The 13,181-nt window shown below is 41.1% G+C and overlaps 2 non-coding genes across 2 annotated transcripts; both read right to left on the minus strand.

Annotated features, from left to right (window-relative positions):
* Positions 1–3,798: 3,798 nt before the first annotated feature.
* On the minus strand, positions 3,799–3,871 carry trnak-uuu (transfer RNA lysine (anticodon UUU)). The gene has a single exon. It is a non-coding gene; the product is annotated as a tRNA-Lys (tRNA).
* A 6,587-nt stretch (positions 3,872–10,458) lies between these two features.
* Positions 10,459–10,547, minus strand: trnay-gua (transfer RNA tyrosine (anticodon GUA)). Its single transcript is given in 2 exon segments — positions 10,459–10,495; positions 10,511–10,547. It is a non-coding gene; the product is annotated as a tRNA-Tyr (tRNA).
* Between the last annotated feature and the right edge of the window lie 2,634 nt (positions 10,548–13,181).

A 13,181-nucleotide genomic window follows, 5' to 3' on the forward strand; every position in this document is an offset into this window, starting at 1 on the left:
TAAGAGAAAGGATGAGAAATGGCATTTATCAAATGATTGCAGTGTTTGTTTGAATGAGGATCCTTGTGTGCTGAACTGGCCTCTGGAGAAGTGTAGTGCAGTAAAGGAGAAGATTTGTGTCACTCAAGGCTGTAACGGAACAGAACAATACAATTACAATACTTTTATGAGAGTAAATAATACTGGTGCATCACAGTTCTTATAATGGTGAAAACAGGAGCAACTTCTCTACAGTTTTGACTGAAGTATTTAAACGGCAAGAAATAATATCACTATGCAATTAATTAATGCAATTGAGCTCCTCTAAATGTTCTAGTCTGATGAAACAATGTATAGAATTAGGTGACAATATCAGAATTCATTCAAATACACAAGATTAATTTTCAGCAGCAAAAATACGCTCGAAAATATTTTACAAGAAAGAAACCTTACATTCACCTAAATCAACATTCACCCTCTACGTTAGCAGAGAACAGTAGGACAGTTAGTTAGTGTCACTGGACACTCTGTCAGAGAGGCTGATCTCTTCAGACTTCAATGAGTCTTCCAACTTGTCATAGCTGTTGAAGAAGCACCTGTTGAAACTCAACCGAAATTTCCTGAGAAATCGTTCAGCGAGCGATTCCTCCCTCTGGACTCTGCACTGAGCTGAAAGCTGCGCGAATTCCTCACTGTATGTCCTTTACTGTTACATGCGCTCTTGTGTAGATTATCTACTTGGAGAAATGTGACAAGAACACATCAAACTTTTTCCATATGTGAAGGAAAATGCTAAAGAGCCTGAAAACTTTGAACATTTAGGTTTGCGTGCTTTATATACTGTATATTCTTTACTATACTTTACTTTCCATATTTAGGGTGGAGCAGTGGCTCTGTGGCTAAGGATCTGCGCCTGTGGTTGTAAGGTTGCTCGTTCAAATCCCTCTGCCAGCAGAGGAATCCTACTCCACTGGGCTCCTGAGCAAGGCCCTTAACCCCAACTGCTCCAGGGCACCATACAATGGCAGATCCTGTGCTCTGACCCCAGGCTCTCTCCTTATCTGTGTGTCTCATGGAGAGCAAGCTGGGGTATGCAAAAAGATCATTCCTAATGCAATAAATTGTAAAGGGTTAATAAAGTGATGTTATTATTATTATTCCTTACAGCAGAGCAAACAAATTGTTACAAAAAACACCAGCTAATGTCCACCAGCGGAATTAACATTAATATACTGTAAAGTGCTGTTACTTGGGAGTGTTAATCTACAAATAAATTAAAAAAAATGGCATTTATAGCTCTAAAGAGGTTGACATAGATGTCTGTAACAGATCTTTTCAGTTCATTGCTGTTCCTCTGACTTGGTGAGCCTTTGGAATTTTAAAAGCGTTTTGCTTGCCTCTCATGTGGTCTGTGTACCAGTCCATTAAGAGCCGCACTATCACTGTGTCATGTGTGGTCCTACAGAACTACACAGCTATCTACTGGAGTCGTCTTCTGTCCATTGCAGTTGAGAACAGATTTAATACGGAGCTGCGCAGAAATTTCTGCGGCAAATATCGCTGCAGAACTAGCCCGGGCACAACAACGAAGAGAAAAAGAAATACCACAGGGTCGCCCATAAGAGGGAAAAATAGAAATCAATTGTTCAAACAATTACAGCACTCGTCCTCTTACAGTGGTCTCATGTTATTTTTCTTGCCATAAGAACAGTGGGATTGTTCAACTGTATTGTTCCCCAAATGGTTGAATAATAATAATAATGATAATAATAGTGGTGGTAGCTGATCGTTCTTGTCCATGGCCAAGTGACCTGTGTGAATACAGTATGTTGATTTATTCTCCTCAAGGCATCGCTTTAGCAATTCAAAGAGCGTGGGTTTTAACCCATTCAGTGCTTATTTCAACTAACGCCATGTTCCTTTTTCTAGGTCTTCAAATAGTTTACAATGTAGAGGTATCTTTAGTAATAAGAAAAAAGCTGCACCTCGGAGATCCATCTCACAAAAGCAGACTTCTTAAAGTGCACTTATGAGCTGTAGAACCTGAAGGAGTTCTCTCTCCTGGATATTAAACATGCAGATAATGAAATCAGTGATTTATGATATCTGCAACCTTCCAATAAATACATCTAAGACATGTAACAATCCCATTGTGCAGCTTCAGTGGCACAGTTGGTTGGTGCATTGTCCTTATATAGCAGTACATAATGGAGTCATGCTGAGGTTGTGAGTTCAAGCCTGTGGCAGTTTGCCTGTGATTTCAGCTGCAGAAACTTTCTGCTGGATTTAGGTTGGTTCTTCTGTTACTTTTTCTGCTCGATGGAGCTTTATTAATGCAGGCACACCTGCTTCCACTGCATTTTATTTTATCGCTGCTCACAAACCAACATACTGCAGACACCTATGATACTGTCACTGCTTGTTGGCCACGTGTTCCTGCTGTCAGCCTGCTATACCATGCTCATGCGCGTCTAGAAACATTACTGCTCTAGTACAGGAGCGAAAGACTAAACGAAATTGCACACACTTTGAAAAAATCACGTTTGACAAACCATAGGATGACAAGAATGGGATTCTTTGGTTGTTTGAGTACATACTGTAAATCAAAGACACTGCGTTCAGCATATTCACATCAGGCACTCGGACAGAGATAAACCCAGAGAAAGTCTTCTCACATTTTAATCTGTAACTGCAGGATTCAACAAATTGTTAATTATCTCAACTTCACTTACAATTTTTAAACAATTTACAAAGCCCACAGTGGATGACATTTGGTTCCGGCACACATCAGTTGCTTGGAATATCATTGTAATATTTAATTTGCTTTCCTGTCACACCAATTTATTAATAATGAAGTTAAGCAATACACGTTTGTTTAAAACATGTCATTTATTATTGATACAGTTTCATTCTGTCTTTATTAGGAGCTGTATCACAGCTAATGCATGTAAAGCCTTAAGTATGTGATAGTGAGAGTTCAGTTATCCCAGGGAGTGAAGAGAACTGAAATTTAGTAAATACATATTTTAATAGAGTGTAAATCTTCAAAGTGTTCTGTCACTTCAAAAGCAAATTACAGGAGTAGGGATTGAACCCTCATAGACATTTGCTTATTGAGCTTAAGTCCAACACCTTAACTACTCAGCCATCCCAAAAAACAGTTTTAGCCCTCTGTTACACAGTTCATTGAATATATTTGTTCACTGACTATATTAATTTAATATATTTGTTATATTTTTGAATGGAATGGGACTGTACACTGGTGGTTCCCAGGGGAAACAGGGTTATTGAGCCATTGGGTATTCTGAGAATAAATTGGGTGGGTGAATGTAACCGTGTGGTAAAGTAAAACAGTCTTCTTAGATGAAGCGCTACAGATGCAGCCCCTGAAAGTGTATAAGACTTACATTTATAGTACTGCTGACACAAATGGAGCCTCTACATCAGACCGAAATAGCGATGTGTTCGCTTAGTTGTGCGTAGGATCTCCTCATGAATCTGTCTCATTCATCAGTGGAAATAGAAGCCGTCACTGTAAACTCGGACGTGATGTTCCACAGATGTACAGTGTGCCTTTCCTCTTGTTGTATTCAAGAGTACTCACTGTGTGAGCTCCTCACTGCGTTTCCTTTTCTTTTCCTGTGATTATCTACGTGGAGTGTGGTGACAAAATAGTCTTGAACATTTTCGGTTTGTGAAAGGAAACACTAAAGAAAATACAAGTGATTAACTTTTAAAATATCGACAGTACAGCTAGAAGAGTGGAAGATAAAATACGATTTATAATTAAATTCACAATACACTTAAGGAAAACACAAATGCCCGAATAGGGTCTTGAACCCTGAACCCTCAGATTAAAAACCTGATGCTCTACCAACTGAGCTATCCGGGCTCCGGATGGTGAATGACACTGTCGTGATCCTCGCAAGTCACATGTCTCTTCTTGTGCCGAAGCGCAGTCATACAGTACCTGACCCGTCTGGAATGTCTACTGACAGACTTTATCCAGAAGCGACGGCACCACTCCCAGTAGAATGAGTGAGAAATACAGCATGACATGGGGAGGTAAGGGGCTCCCACAATTCATCTTTCCTCACATTACTGATTTTTTCAATAGCATTTTGACCTTTTTTCACATTCAGATTTTTTTGCATTTAATCTTTTAATCAACAAGATTAAGAATGAAAACAAATGGAACATTTTTTGGAACAACAATTAAAAAAACTTTCAATGCCTTGGTTCTATAAGTGTGCACACTTTTTTGTTAAAAATTAAAAAAACATTTTGTTAAAATTCAATAAATAGTCTATCAGCAGCAGGAAATTATTCTGAAAGGAAGATTTTTTTATATCATAAACTGTAAAAGAGTTTACAGGTCGTATCCTTCGCTTTGTCTTTTAAATTAAGCGTTCGGGGTTCAAACCTGTGTTCGGACTGTTGTGTTTCTTGAATTTCTTGTAATCATCAAATGTCGTTGTTTTTTTCTCGGTTGTACAATGGAATTCGTGCAGCTTTCAGCTCAGTGCGGAGTGCAGAAGGAGGACTCGCTTACTGAATGATCTCTAAAGAAATCCCGGGTGAGATTCAAAAGGTGTTTTCTTCAACAGCCACGACACGTCTGAAGACCTCTGGATTTCCTGAATATGACATAAAATTAGTTCAAATCATTTGGTAGTTAACAGAACTAAATGCTTTAGAGGTACATTTAAAACAGCAGAGCAACACCGTAGCACTTCGAGTTTGCCAGAGTTTAATTGTGTGAACTTGGCTCTCTATGAACATGAGCAACGAGTTCACATTCAACAGAAGATTGCAATGCGAGCACAGAAATATAAAGCACCTGGAGATGCCGGGATCTCATACATGCAAAGCATGCGCTCTACCACTGAGGTATATCCCCAACAGACTTATTAACGGAACTGAGATGTGCTGATGCTCTCTGAACACAATCCACCACTAACGAAGGATGCCTGCAGTTTCCCACTTTTGTGTTTCCTCTACTACAGAGTAAATTCATTGGAATTAAGAAATAATGAAAGAAAAATAACCGCATTGAAGCTTCCAGAGATTGGTTAAAATGAATCCGTTATTTTTATATCCAGTCACACGGGCGACGATGATTGATTTATCGACGGGGAGTGCTTTTTTACCTCCTCACTCGACTGCCTTGATTAAACTACGCATAGAACAACAGCAGTACTGATGATTCTCATGGACCGACTTGTTTTGTACAACTTGAGTGATAAAGTCCTGTCTGCAAATATTGTAGAAGAATGAAAAAGGGCAAAACAACACTCCAACCACAGGAATGGTAACAGGAAGGATCATGTTATTTAATATGTCCTTTTGAGATGCCTTGTCAACGCACACAGGCGTTAGAGCTGGACAAATAATTGATAGTGGTGTTTGTAAACAATCATGGAACATTATTTCTAAACCAGGAAGAAAGGAGCAGACTTAAACTTTAAGAGACAGAAACGACACCTTATCACAGCTACATTAATTAAAATGACATCACAACAAAAGAGCGAAGCCTTGAGTGAATCAAATTAGTTTTCATTGGACGTCTGTCTCTTCATAACTTTGTAGGTGAGAGGGAGGATTGCGGAAATGTGCCGGTGTTTCTCAGAAGTGCGTTGGTGGTATAGGTGCCTTCTAAATAATTGAACCGGGTTTGAATCCCGGTAAGTGCATTCCCAAATCCTTTCAAGAAAATCTGTGATCCGGTAACGTATCTTTTGAAACTAGCATTCAAGGTAGGATACGTGTTCTTAAACACCAAAACACTCTATAAGGAAAAGGCAGATCTCTGTACACAAGACGGCAGTGCGATCTTAGAATTCCTGTGTTGTTGACGGATTCAGACTCCTTCTCAGAGGTCTTTGCTCGCCAAATAACTTTGCAGCTGAGGAAGAGCACCCCGGAAAATACCAAACACAACCAGCGAGCGTGTTGGTTGCTCTTGCTCTTAATGCAAGGAGCTGTTTTTTTTAACTATTATTAGCCAAAAACAGCAGCACAGGTAGGTCGCATTTGTGATTGTGTCACTTCTCTGCTTCAGCAAGGTCAATAAAAGACTCTGAAAGTAGTAAAGCAAAACTGAACTCAAAATCATATTAGGAATTCTGAGCGATATATCCATACAGGTAATCCAATAAGAATGTTGAAATATTTGAATATCATCTCTCTACATATTTCGCTGTTTTTTACCCGGAGTAAAACTATTGGATTGAAGGAATGCTAACCGCTGGGTTAAATGTATAGTTGTTACTTGGAGAAATCTGTAAACTCGTGATCTTATATGTTTTAAAAGACAGCACAGGAAAAAACGACAGTGCTGATTATTTTCCGGAGACGGAGCACAGATGACCTATCCGAGCTAATTGATAAAGCCCACCCAGTGGATACTCTAGCAGAACGTCAAAGAACATTCACCTTTGTATCCAAAGAAACCACAGGAACAACATCAGGAAGCACAATCAATTCCCCTTTTAAATCTTTCCTGTAAGGTATGCTATGTGAATTCATGAATTTAATCCTCTGATCTCTTTTGATCACGAACAAAGTATTTCTGATGGAGCGCTATGTTCAAAGATTTAATAAGCTTTACCCCTGCCAACGATTCGGCGTGAAGAATTAAAAGTTTCACAGACAAAAGCAGCTCACCACCACAGCCAATATTACCGTAAATGTACTTGCCGGTACACTATCATGTGCACTGCCTCAAAAGTGATCTCGGCAGACGTTGTTCCCTATAAAGCTGAACGTGCCAAAGAGAATTTCTGTTGAGAAAACAAAATATTTTTTCTGCCTTGATGTTAAGCTGACAGCCTGTCTTTTATAAAGTCTATCTCTAAACACCTCCCTCAGCCTAACAAAAAGCGCTTTTACTGATCGTATTGCAGGTCTTAAAACATTAACATTTGGCAGCGGTGGGATTCGAACCCACGCCCCCAGAGAGACTGGAGCCTAAAATCCAGCGCCTTAGACCGCTCGGCCACGCTACCTTCCTCCATATCCATCTTCCTCACATTGCTGGCTTGGAAAATGGCGGGGGCTTCAGCTCTTGTCGTCGGATCTAATGATATCATGACATGTGGAAGTGACTGCACCTTCATCTTCCGAGATGCTTTCTATAGCACAAACGCTACTTTCACCGGCACAAATATAGCAATAACGAAGGAGGTGGGATTCATCCTTTGTGCTGTTTGTAGGGGTGCAACTCTATGGCGATCTACTGACTTGAAGAGCAAAAATCAAAATCCTCTGCTATTACTGTTGCTTTTTTCAAAGTTTCTTCAAATCCTTCATTTGAACGTCGATTTTGAAGGATATTGATGATAATACCACATAACTTGTGGTTTTCTTGTGATCGCCAATTTTATTCAAATACCAGCCTTTTTTACAGTTCCTTGCGTATTTCACAGGGTATAATAGCCCCCCTCGCATCCTCAACTAACATATTTTAAAATTACAATAGATTATACAGCATGCATGTTTATATTTATATTAAAATTAAAGTAAATATACAAGAATATATTCAGTGCTAACCCAATAATTCTTGTCAGGTTCTCCAACAAATCTGCGTTGTTATTTTAGCATGTTTCAGCTGAGGGTGCAACAGGAGTATAAATGAATTTTCCCGCCAGCCATTCAAAGACCAAATTCCATGAGTGAACATTATTTTCTCAGAAGTTGCCGGCATTGGACTTTGCCGGTGGTATTGAATTATGTCCACAACTGTTGTAGTAGTTCCTTCTTGAAGTTCGACATGTGCAAAGCACTCGTAATATCATAGGTGTTAAAGTTCACTGAGTCTATTCGAGTCATGGTGTGTATCCCTGCCTATCACTGGAAGACGGGTAGCTTTTTTACACTCAGATTCCAATCTTCAATGCTTTGTGTGAGAGCTTACATAACTTTCAGTTTCTCACATTTTCTGACGACTGTTCCAAAGGAGCACCCTGTCAATTCCGAATACTTTTCAAAAATCTGCCTGCATGTTTGATTATTGTCATTTCATTTAGAAAAAGTTCAATATTGATCATAACTAAAGAAAATAATGATCACGAACAAAAAAGGGATAAAGATGCGAGTCGATCTTGAATCACAGCTGGGTGACACGGGCTTCTGTTCTGATATGGTTGTACGAGAAACAGGAGGAATCGCCAATCTCCTATAGAACATGAGTTGAATCAGGAGTCATTTTGTACACTCATGCATATGTCAATGCCTGACCTACATCGTAAAACTAACATTAAGTTGTCAGAGACATTCATTTTTATACAAACAAGAGACAGACCAAGTAATAATTCTACATTAGTTCAGGTGGGTAAACTTGAACTAACTAACTAATAAACCTATTAATAATTCTACATTAACGTGTCCTACACTGATCAGACTAATTGACATGGTCTGATTCAGAGCCTGTGCAGTTCATGCTAATTACAACAAGGACAGTTCTGAACCCTCATCACCGAACTGAGCACAAGTTCAGCTGTTCTCCAGTTTTGTTACACATGGTTTTTCATTGCAATTGAGTTCAGAGCTGGAGCTGATCTCCAGACAGTACAGTGTTTTGGGTAAGTTGTCGAAATTCGCATGAGGCTGCAGACAACTTACCCAAAGTGTTTTCTATAGCTTTCAGGTGCAGTTCATTTATATAAAAGAATGTAAGTGGTATAAACGCAACAAGCCAGACGGCAGGCCAACCTATAATCTTCTGACGCGAGGCCCGGCGCGTTATTCATTACGCCACTGACCCTGCTATTGAAGTGCTAAAAAAAACACGTTTTCTACATTTTTGTCTGTTTAAAAATCACTCTCTAAAAAAGACAAAGGGTTTGTGTGTCGTGCTAAAATTCCGCTTCATTTCGAATGCAAATAAAAACCGTTAGTAAAGCATTTTGATTAAAACTGAATAATATATGAAAGGTTTCATCTATACACTTACACATAATAAGTATGCGAATAAATTCTCAGAAGAAGCCGCATCTCAGGTATTAGAGAGATTTAAAATTGGATCGGAGGATTTAGAGCCCAGACTGCAAACCAACAGCTGACACAGGTCTTTTATAGAACCGTTTTGATTTCCTCTACTTTGTCCCCGTGACGTCATTGTCCTGATGCAGCCGAGCCCGACACACATCTAGTTTTTTGTCACTGGGCGCACACCCTGCGGTCCATGCGGATCCTGATACCCCAGTACAATGACGGGGACACTAAACTGTAAACAGGTGCCGTCCTTCGGCTGAGACGTAAAACCGAGGTCCTGACTCTCTGTGATCATTCAGGAGAATGGTGGCGGTGGAGGGGAGTCCCCGTTACCTGTGAAGCGCATTGAGTGGCGTATCCAGAACAGCGCTATATAAGTGTATGCAATCATCATGATGATGATGATTATTATTATAATGTAAAATGCAATAAAAAAGTCAAACTTTGATTCAAAATAGATAAATGTAAAAACTGATAAAGCTAATGCTTTTCTCAGGGCTATATCTACTTTTTTTTTTAAAAGCGAAGTCTGTTACGATTGTGAGAGTTAGAGAAGGTGTACCACCGGGTGCCTTCATATCGTGAGCGTCAGTCTCGCCCGTAGCTGCGAGAAGGTTAAAAGCGCCCAAGTGATCTGTAGACGATGTTCGGGGAAGAAATAATTCTGTTTTCAGCACAGGGAGTGAGAATGAGCTCAGCCCGGCTCCCAGCAGAATCCATTCTGGTTTGGTTACTGTTAGACTGTGCGTCTGAGCCTCTTTGGATCGCAACGTAAAAAAAAATTGCTCACATCGTGTGACTTCCACGACAGAAAGGAAAGATATCACTTTAAAAAATCAGAACTGAAGATTTGGATCCTTGGCCTCAATTTGATCAAATTATTAAAATAATAATTATCAAAATATCGGATTGTGTTTCTGCAACATTTCGTGCATAGTACGCCATTTTTATCTAAAACAGTCACAACGAGGGCTTTACATGCAATCTGGGGTATTTTCCCCTTTTAGATTTTTGCCACTTTATATCAAACCTGTTATACTCCCAGAAGTGCACAGTAGCTTGTACTTAATAAAAATGTACAATTCACCGCTGCTATAAACAGATGTGTGCCGTGTTTGCCTTTGTAAGCATTTGTTTAAAAAATAAGTTCACAATACGATAAAAACACAGTAAGCACAAACTTTATAATACAACGATACCAAATCAATACCAAATCATTATACCAATTAAGTAACTATCCTTTGAAAACAGAGAACACCTTTATATCTACAAAAAACTTGACATTTGTATGTATTTTTGAATTACAAAGCAGACAGTGTAGTCCCTTAATTCAAAGATCAGATCTTGGCCAAAACAAGACAATCAGACGTGGGCTGAATTCGGAACAGGAGCCTTTGCTTCGTCGTTTATTGAGCTTTTGATCAATGTCTGAATGAAACAGATTAGCTTTTTTTAACTCTTTGATTAAATTACACAAAAAGCACCTTCCTTCGAGCCGGAATCGAACCAGCGACCTAAGGATTCCCTGCTGATTCCACTACAGTCCTCCGCTCCACCAACTGAGCTATCGAAGAGATGCCACGGTATTGCTCTCTGGCACATACTGCCCAATGAAGTAAAATGTGAAATGGGTGATTTAAATCCCACTTCGACATCAAGTTTCCAACTCGTTTCCTTAGTCTTGTTTACCTTGAATTTAAGCTGTGGCAGTCCAATCTCTCCTACCTATTCTCCTGTGTGGGACACCTCCAGCAATCTCTTCTCCTGCAAACCGCCTGTGGGCTGTCTCCCCGCTGCCTCCCTGCGCTGCTCCGCTCCCCTCTGCCTGCCTGACCTCCAGTGCACCCTGGGACTGAGGGTACCTGCTCGTTTCATCCTCCATCTCCAGGCAGTTCTTCACCATGTTCCCCTCGCTCCCGCACCAGAAGCACTTCATCGATTCCGAAGTAGCGAATACCACATAATCACAGTTGTCAATTCAAAATTTAAGCGCCACATTGATCACTTCCAGGGTTTTTTTCCACCAAGATCACGTACACTTGTCTTCAGAAAGACATGATTTGCTTTAGCTGTGGTGCCCTGCAGCCCAGAGGGACCCTCCTCATCAGAGAGACCACCTATCTGTACCGGGACAGCTTCCTCTCCAGCAGCTCGTTCCATATAAACAGAGGCACGTTGGAGAGGGCAGCACCAGGGAGAAGGTACCGTTCAAGACAACCCCCTTCTCCACCGGGGTGTTTGCCAGATCAGTAGACTGTAGGAAAACAACTATCCCTCCACTCATGCAGGAAGCGGACTTGATCTTGCAGCCCACGACCTCCCCAACTGTACATATGCACCTCTCCAGTGGACAGAACTCCACAGGGGAAATTTTAACACCATGGCGCCACGCAAGCTTCTCAAATGAGAAGTCTGGAGGATCAGAGCCCCCAGAGCTGCCTATGGAATGAAAATAAACCAATTTTTTACCAAACCCTTCTTTTTCTCCCCCCCAAAAAATGACAAAGAAAACACAAACCAGTGAACAAACACTGCCACACGATTCAAACACTCTAAGGCTCCACCCACCCACTCACTCAGTCTCATGAGAAAACACAGTGAGACAGTGAATACACACACTGACTGACTGGACACTACAGTACATTAACACTGCACTGAGTGAGAGAGGTTAATAATGGCTTTCTCCCCACTGCAACTTCTGTGCCTCCACTTGGGAGATATTTTGTCTTCTCCCACTGAATGATACCTCTTCCTCCAAATGACTTCTTTGTCTTACCTGCCCAACTTTATGATCAGATAGTAGAGAGACACACACTCCCAGTCCCAGTATGAACTACCCTCACATTACCATCACTGGCTGGAGTCATCCCTGTTCTTACTGGGAGCTAATCATTAACATCACTGCTGCAGTATGCTGCTCCATACTGGTACTGAATAGGTTTTCAGACCTACAGCACCCCTTATCAACCCAGCACAACCCCGGAGCCAGGACCCTGTGTGACTTTCCATAGACTGTCCCCTGTTCATGGTGTATCAGATACACTGCAGTGTTTGAGCTGCTCCTCTCTCTGCCTGGTGTTGTCTCAGGGGTCAGATTGTTCATGGGATGCCCTTGACACAGATGTCTCAGCTGCACGCACATTCTTGTAAGACCCCCCCCCCCCAGCTGTCCTTCACCTTGAGCCCTGGAAAAGGAAAGAGTGGGAGAGAGTCCTGTTCATTAATCTCTCTCTCTGCAGTGTCTGTCCTCACACAACATTCAGGCAAGCAGGGTCACTGATATTACTCCCAGGTCAGCGCCTGCTGTCCACTGTTAGCCAGCTGACTGTTCTTTGGTAGTGAGAATGAGTGCCCGGTTTCTGGTACTCAATCTCTGTACTCATTCCAGCTGACAAACATTTCTGGAACCTGCAGTACTTCCATTCTCTCCTTTGTCTTCCTGTGACATCGTAGTCCTGAATTATATCACATACATATCTCTGATTAATCCGTCAATACATTATGACCAGTATGACCACATGTTCTAAAGATACCAGTCCAGTCTGGAGAGTCGCAGACTGCTCTGTCAGTGCCAGTGTGAGTCTCATTATAATATCCAATAGCTAATCCAGCTCACAGCAGATTGCTGTATCAGGTACCTGCTGAACAGATAGGTAAGAGAAGCAAGTTTAGCCCATCTAGCCTGTCTGTCCTCTCCTCTCACTCAGCGAACAGTTTCTGAGGGAGAACAGGTTTCAAAGCTCTAGGTAACCTCCTGTTCAAACAGGAGTACAACATAGCCAGGTTCAGAGATGAGCAGGCAGTCAGACACAGCAGTACGAGGCCAGCATCTTATTCATGAGACCACTAGAAGTTGAGACTGAGGTGCTGAGCTTACCACACTGGAGCTGGTCTGCTCTCTGTTTCTTGTGCTTTTTATCTTCTGCACAGGGCAAACATAGTGGCAGGCCTTTGGGACTTGAGAGGTGGGTTCTCCCCTGTGTTTCACTCCTCTGAAGTTCAAGCTTTCAGTACTTGACAAGTCTGGTATCAGAAATGGAAGAGTAAAAAAAAGTAGTAAAGTCCAAAAACGCAATGCAAAAATTCTTAATCAAATAAACAAGCAATAAGTCCAAAACACGGTAGAGGGCAGTAGAATAAGGCAAACAAATCCAAAAACAAGAGGCGAGAGTGAAAAACCACGAAACAGGTAAATGTCAGTAATAATC

Source organism: Lepisosteus oculatus, chromosome 14 (assembly GCF_040954835.1).
Source record: "Lepisosteus oculatus isolate fLepOcu1 chromosome 14, fLepOcu1.hap2, whole genome shotgun sequence".
In the NCBI taxonomy this organism is placed as follows: domain Eukaryota; kingdom Metazoa; phylum Chordata; class Actinopteri; order Semionotiformes; family Lepisosteidae; genus Lepisosteus; species Lepisosteus oculatus.